The sequence below is a fragment of the Physeter macrocephalus genome, chromosome 4, assembly GCF_002837175.3.
Source record: "Physeter macrocephalus isolate SW-GA chromosome 4, ASM283717v5, whole genome shotgun sequence".
NCBI lineage: Eukaryota > Metazoa > Chordata > Mammalia > Artiodactyla > Physeteridae > Physeter > Physeter macrocephalus.
In genome coordinates, this window is record NC_041217.1 from 118,690,772 (window position 1) to 118,698,617 (window position 7,846).

Below are 7,846 nucleotides of genomic sequence, written 5' to 3' on the forward strand. Positions count from 1 at the left end.
CAGTTGGTGAATTTGGTTGAAGGGTATACAACAGTTCTTTGTTCTATTCTTCAAACTCTTCTGTAAGTTTGAAATTATTTCAACATAAAAAGTTAAAGAAAAAAATGAGTGATTTTTAATCATCTACCTGAGGAAAGGTGTTCTTTTCTGCTTGAGTCATTGTCACTGACTAGAAAACATTCGGCAGTGCCAAACTGAAAGTGTGGACCCCATGAGGCAGAACTGATAGCAGAGTTGGTAGATGAACTTGCAGTATTATTATTTATCAGTGTAATTCAGAAAACAAGGTCGAGTTTCTTATAACTCTCTCTGAAGATTGTTACCTTATGTGGATAATTCAGTTCATTTTATAAATATTAAAAGGGCTCCTATTATATGTCAAAAACTTTGCTAGGCACTGGGGCTACAGTGATGACTGAATCCCTTGTTCTCTGGTTACTGACAGTTGGGGAGGAGGGGACAGCTATAAAAATAAATTTAACATGAGATAGTAAAAGTAAACCTAGAAAAACAGACCCAATAATTAAGATGGTATCGGAGAGGAGGGTTTGGTGTGGTTGAGGGGAATGACAGTGAGGCCCAGGAGTTTTCCATTTGGTAGGGGTGGAGGGATGGAGCAGTAGAGATTCCTGGCAAAGGGAGCAGTAAGGGCAGAGCAGGAGATATAAGAAAGCTTGGATTGTTTGGGGGACTATTAGCAATTTGGTATTGTTGAAGTGTAACATAGCTTTCTGATTTTCAGTTTGTAATAATAAAAAATTAGTTTTTAGTTTAGTTATAGTTATGAATATTGATGACACTAAAATAGTATTAAATAATTAACACTAGAGAACATACAATACAAACTGATCCTTTCATAAGCTGTTCTTATTTTGTATAACGTGACATTTTTGTAAATAACTTGGGATTCCTCCTGTTTGACCTTTGTACCTTTTGCAGCTTTTGTCAAATTTGAATAATATATGGACTCTCTTTTTTAAGGAAAGAAATTCCCATAATTCTCAACAGGTACATCTTCAGATGCTTAGTGGCTGGCGGATCTCAGTTTGAGAATAAAAATGCCTTTTAATTACAAATTACTACTATAAAAGAGATACTTTGTTTTCAATTGGCAAAAGTGTTTTGGATTATCAGAATGAAAATAAAACAAAACACAATCATCAAACAATGAAAAATATTTACAGACTTTGAGTCAAAAGCTTAATATTCATATGCAAGCTTTACACAAATCTGTAAATAATACATTCAGACACCCATAAGTACATGGGCAAACAACCTGATAAATAATTTACAAAAGATGAAATAAAAATGACTAGTAAGCATTTAAAATGTGCACCTTCATAATAATTTAAAAAGTAATTTATAATGAGAGACCATTTTTTTTTTTTTTTTTTTTTTGCGGTACGCGGGCCTCTCACTGTTGTGGCCTCTCCCGCTGCGGAGCACGGGCTCCGAACGCGCAGGCTCAGCGGCCATGGCTCACGGGCGCATGTGGGATCCTCCAGGACCCGGGCAGGAACCCGTGTCTCCTGCATTGGCAGGCGGACTCTCAACCACTGCGCCACCAGGGAAGCCCTGAGAGACCATTTTTGACCTGTAAAATTAGTAGGTATTTTTAAAAAGTATAACTTGGGTTGATGAGAATTTTTAATAATAGAAAAAAATTTCAAGCAATCTAGTTATCCAACAGTGTGGAAATATTTAAATAAAATATGCATTGATGTAGTATGATATTACCTGGACATTAAAATGTTGGTTTTGAAAATTTTTATATAGAAATGCCTATGCTTCTTATAAATTAAATGTAAGAAGCAGGGAACAAAAAGTGTGATTTCCCCTTGTCAAAATTTACATAGAGGATTTTGATAAGTATACTATGGTAATAGAAGATGTTATCAGTAGGAGAAACTGGGTGAAGAGTATACAGGAACTCTCAGTACTATTTTTCAGCTTCTCTAAGTCTAAAATTATTTCAAAATAAAAAGTTAAAAAACATACATAGAAAAAGGACCGATAGGAAAAACAATCAAATCTTAGTAGTAATTTCTACGTGGTAAAATTAAGTAGTTTTTCCCTTTCATTTAAAAGATGCTTTTCTGTAACAAATTTTTACAAGTTATATGTTATATCATCATCATCACATACATATACAACCCCTCTCCCTAAAATTAGAACAACAACAAAAAAGCTAAACTTGAAAGAAATATACCATCTACCACAATCAGTTCGTTGATCAGTGTGGCAGCTAAATATAAAAACATGAATGTGAGTGCTGAAAAAGGGTCCATAGGGGTGGAGGATAATACAGAGATATCAACTGTGTAGGGATGCATTTTACAGGTGGATGTGAAGTGTGAGAGTAGATAATAAAGATAAGGACAGAGATAGATTTAGGAGACTGTGGCACTGAGAATTTTATTTTAGTAGTAAAGAAGAACAGGAAGTTGTCTCAAAAGAGAGTAGATACCTGCAGTATTTTATGTTAGAAGAGAATTAAGCTAATTCTCTGGGTTTCTAGGGAGCGTAAATCATAGTAGATTGTGGGAGTATTCCCCAAAGGTTTGTTTTTAATAAGTTAAAATTATTTCCTTTAAATAACTATCTTCATACTTGTTTTTATCACAGACTCCTTTCTAAGCAGCTCAACTTTGCAGTGGTTCAGGTCTTCTGAAGAGACAGCCTCTTAATGAGTGATGAAGGTAATTATCTACTCGAATTAAGTCCTTCTTGATGTAGACTTTTGTGTAAAATATTACTTGTTCAATATTAAATAAGGACAAATAGAAAAATGAATATATACTGTGGTGTCACTAGAAGCCATACCTGAAAAACTGCAGTATATTAGACATTGTGTTTCTCAGTCTTTTCCTATCTCAAGACCTCTGAGATGCATTGCATCCTCCCTTCTATGCCTGGGGGCTCCCTATAGCAGCGATTCTGGGGAAGGTGTGGTGAGCAGGGGCTATGTGGTTTGTAAAAGCACATCACCATGCATACTCAAGTCAATTCTGAAACTGCTCCCTTTCTCCTGCATTGCCCCCTCCACCTTAAGAGTTATTGCTAAAAAAAAAAAAAAAATAAATAAATAAATAAATAAAAAGAGTTATTGCTAGAATCAGAATCCTTCACATTTTTCTTAAAGGATTATTATTTTCAGTCCCCTTTCTCATTTTTCTCATTGGGAAACCAGAGCTTGCTCTTCAGTGAAGCAAAATGGTATCAGAAGTTGTTCCTTTGAGAGGGACCTAGAGGCTCCACTTTAAATTCTGACCCTGAGTCCTACTGTCTTCATAATTAGGTTTTAAGCCCCTGGCAGGGAAAAATCAGGTCTTATCCACCTTTTTACTTTCTTCAAGTGTCAGCCTTTAACTTTCTTTTTTAAATTTTTAATTCTTTTGAATTTTATTTTTTTATACAGCAGGTTCTTATTAGTTATTTATTTTATACATATTAGTGTATACATGTCAATCCCAATCTCCCAATTCAGCACACCACCACCCCCCATCCCCGCCGCTTTCCCCCCTTGGTGTCCATATGTTTGTTCTCTATATCTGTGTCTCTATTTCTGCCTTGCAAACCGGTTCATCTGTACCATTTTTCTAGATTCCACATATATGTGTTAATAGCCTTTAACTTTCAAAAAGGTAGTTACATAGTAAATGTTTACTGAAAATGAATACTATTTTCCTTAAGGGCAAATTTTATTCCTTCATGAAGGAAAATCTATTCCTTGCTATGAAAAAACCGGTAAATGTTGCTTAAGTACAAATTAAAATGGAAGATACAGAGTGTGTAGCTTAAAGCTGAGCAGCAGCTTTGATCTTTGGCTGAGTATTTTAAAAAGATTATAAGGGTTATTAAAAATAGGATCTAAAGGTCTAACAAGACTTTAGAAAGGGCCCAAGAATGTGTCTAAATCTGCATAGGCTCCTGAAGGCTGCAAGCACATTGCAGTATTTTGATCATCACTGACAGGGACCTCTGCTCCAATAAATGTGTTACAGGGGAATCTGTGTCCAGAGCCTCTGCCCTCTGAGTGTGGATTGTAGTTGTTCCTCAAGTATGAAAACTGGGGAATGACAGATTTAAAAGACATTTTCTTTTATGCAAATATACAGTATTATTAACATTCTCTTGCCTGGGGCAGATTACTTCAGTTGTATAGGCCTGTGTGCTCTTTTGTAAAAGAGAATAACAATAATCACCTCATAGACCAAGGTAAGGATCAGATTGGCACAATGTCTGAGGAGTAGTAGGCATATGTTGAATAAACAGTGGTTTTTATTTTATTCACAAATTGAAATTCAGAAGTATGTTACAAATGTTTAAGTATATTTGAAATAGAATTACTGGGGTCATATTATACCTCAGCTCCATTGTAGTTTATATTGGCTTATGTGAACAGAGAGCAGGGCATTGCTACCATGTCTAACAATGCTTTAAGGGAAGACAGTTTCTCAAAACCACATAACTGGCATGCTTCTAGAGTTGTGGAACCATGATGCACTCGTAGGTTGAGTGGTACCCAGCTCTTTTCCCTGTTGCTCATTTGATATTTATCTCTCTTTCCTGAATATTGGCTATTAGATAACCTAGAAGAGATATCACAACTTTCACCATCAGGAAAAAACCATTTCTTTCACAAGTAATATCTACTTTTAAAACTTCTACTAATGGATGCTTCTCTTGGCCTTCATTTAAGGTCAAGTAGCTTGCAGGCCTCTGACCTTAAATTAATGAATGACTTTCTCTTTGACATTTTTAAGTTAGACTCCTTGGGCATGAGTCATAACTCACTTTGTAAGGACACTTACTTTCCATTTTTTTAAAAAAATTTATTAATTTATTATTTTTGGCTGCATTGGGTCTTCGTTGCTGTGCACGGGCTTTCTGTAGTTGGCGGCAAGCGGGGGCTACTCTTCATTGTGGTGCACGGGCTTCTCAATGCGGTGGCTTCTCTTGTTGAGGAGCATGGGCTCTAGGCACATGGGCTTCAGTAGTTGTGGCATGCAGGCTCAGTAGTGGTGGCACGCGGGCTCTAGAGTGCAGGCTCAGTAGCTGTGGCACACGGGCTTAGTTGCTCCGCGGCATGTGGGATCTTCCCGGACCAGGGCTCGAACCCGTATCCACTGCATTGGCAGGCAGATTCTTAATCACTGTGCCACCAGGGAAGTCCACTTTTCATTTTTTAATCAATTTTTTTTGCAGTTTTTACATGTGCAATAGATGAAAAACTATGATGATTAGAAAAATCATAGAAAAGAGTATAGATCTTGGCAAAAACTTGCCCATCCGTAGGACAACACTTGTATACTTGTTAGAGTAGAACACAGAAGCTGCACCATCACCAGTGCTACCACTATCAATAGAAAATATTCAGTAAGCATAAAATTACCTGTGAAGTTGTGCTAGGTATCATAATAAGAGAATCACATTGAGAACAGTGACCAGGAATTACTTATATAGAATTGACAGATGGACAGAATAAAAACAGTAAGCAAATATCTATGTATGGTCACTGTGGTTTTCATCACATATAAGTTACAACCTAAATTTTGGCATGTGGATAAGGTTGATTATGTGACTGAAATAGCAATTAGAAATAAAGTTTAGGACTTTCATGTCTTGTCAAACTGATGCATATAATAGTAATGTGAACAGGAGCTCTTGAGTTTGTCAGGGGTTAAGGCATTTCAGTTTTGGCAGCCACCAGTGCAGGACATCAGGACAGTGGCAAGGAGAGTGATGGCTGTTATTCTTTGGAGTGCCTTCTTCAAGGCTGACCTAGACTCTGGTTGGGCCTGGTGCTAGTGCCTGAGGCAAGATAATGGCTAGTGCTACTTTTCAGAACGTGCAGTGCCGTTGGCTCCCATGACTGTGGGAGGGGTCAGAGAGGGGAACACCAGTATTTTTATGCATGTAGCTCCAGGGCAATGTATGGCTTCAGGGACAAGAAAGAGGAACACTAGTGCTAGAGAGATAACCAAGATGAGACTTGGGGAAATGATTTAGCACCAAAAATTGCCTCAGAGATGAATAATAAACTTAATCTGAAACTTGTAAATTTTGTTTCCAAGTGCACATGTGAGGAACAAAGCCAGCGGACATTTAAATGGGATTTTCAAGCTGACAGTTTATCCACACTTTAGACTTTAGCTTAAATGGGAGTGCTGCAAGTCACTTCTTACTCATTTCTGCAATTGAAAGGGAGTCTTTATAGTAATTCTTAAAGCCACTGAGGATTTATTTGTATTAACATCTTAATTTTGCTAAATGCCAATAAAGGCTATGCCTTATATTCACTTTTCTGTTAGGCAATTACCTGAAAGAAAAATGTGTCATTGTAAAATTTAAGAAATATGTCATAACTAGTATTTCCAGAAGCCAAGAAACTATTTCTATATCTATATATCTGTATCTATACCTACATCCATATCTGTATTGTCCAATGGTTATACTCTCAAACATACTGATATTATAGAAAATAGAAATTGATATTTTCAGATAGAGTTCATAAGATTAAAAATCATATAAAAATTAAACACACACCTATACTTAAAAAAAAAGACTGTAAGAAATGAAGGTAAAGGCAATAATACTTCTCTTACGTCGTAAGATAAACATCGTTGATCAAGACCCATCTGTTCAGTCTTGGATTTTCTATTCTACTTCTGTGGTCAGCCTCACTCCTGTGGCACATATAACAACACTAAAATATTACAAAGAAGATTAGTATAGCCCCTGTGCAAAGATGACTTACAAATGTGTAAAGTTGCCATATTTTTGCATAGTTAATGATTTCTTTCTTTGGGTTCTCATGGCACATTGTATATACATTAGCTGTCATCTTACTGTATTATAATTATTTGTTTACTTCTCTGTCCCTCAAGAGGATTACTAAAAAAATGAAATTATTCTTTGTATCCATAGTGGCTTGCACATTGCCTTATAGTCTATGAGTAAGAAACCTGCAGCAGCTCTTTGTATATATCCTGCTAACCCAGAAATTGATTCTGAAACAGTTAATCCTTTTCTTACCTTCTCACCTTGTCTTCCGGATGACAGAATTTCTATTTTAGTGTGATGCCCACATGGCCACCTCCTGTTGTTAACTAGTGGGCACAGCTCAGTTTGCTGATGGACAGATGGACAAGCCTGCTGTTGTTCTTGGCTGTAAGACTGTTCCTGCATATTCTCTTATTTGCATCAAACATGCCTTCCTTCCCCTCTTTTTTTGCTAGACTGTACATATTTGCTCCTTACGCTGCCTTGCGGTATTAAAGGCTATAAGCAGGCTTTGGAAGACAGATAAGCAGAATTATTTTGAGAGATGCATGGTATCTAACACAAAAGAAAAGGACTTGATGGAAAAAAGGCCATAAAATATTGGTATTATTCACCTGAAGAGGTGTTGGCTTTCTCTCTTTTCTACCATAGTGGGATTGAAATAAAGCTGTAATATATTTCTGGTAAAAGAGATCCAGATTATGGTACCAGTTATAATTCATTCAAATTTTATGTATAATCACATATGTAAATAGTAGTTGCTTCAAATTAGCAATATAAACTAGAGTTGCATAGATAAGACATTGGCATGTTAATTATTTAAACAACATGCAACATTCAAAACATTTTAACACATATTTTCTTTACTAGAAAAAAGGAAAGGGGGGAAGGAAATGAATATTTATTTAGTTTCTATCATGGGTCAGGCATTTTTGTGCTTTTTCCTATATTTTTCATGTAATCCTCAGAATTACATTGTAAAATAAATTTTATTGTGATTATTTTATGAAAGAGAAAACTTGAGCTTAAAGGCAATAAGTAATTTGCTCATGGTCACAGA

The 7,846-nt window shown here is 36.1% G+C and overlaps 1 non-coding gene across 1 annotated transcript; it reads left to right on the top strand.

The window, feature by feature from the left end:
• Positions 1–6,680: 6,680 nt before the first annotated feature.
• Positions 6,681–6,785, top strand: LOC112063919 (U6 spliceosomal RNA). The gene has a single exon (XR_002891263.1). It is a non-coding gene; the product is annotated as a U6 spliceosomal RNA (small nuclear RNA).
• The last annotated feature ends 1,061 nt before the right edge of the window (positions 6,786–7,846 follow it).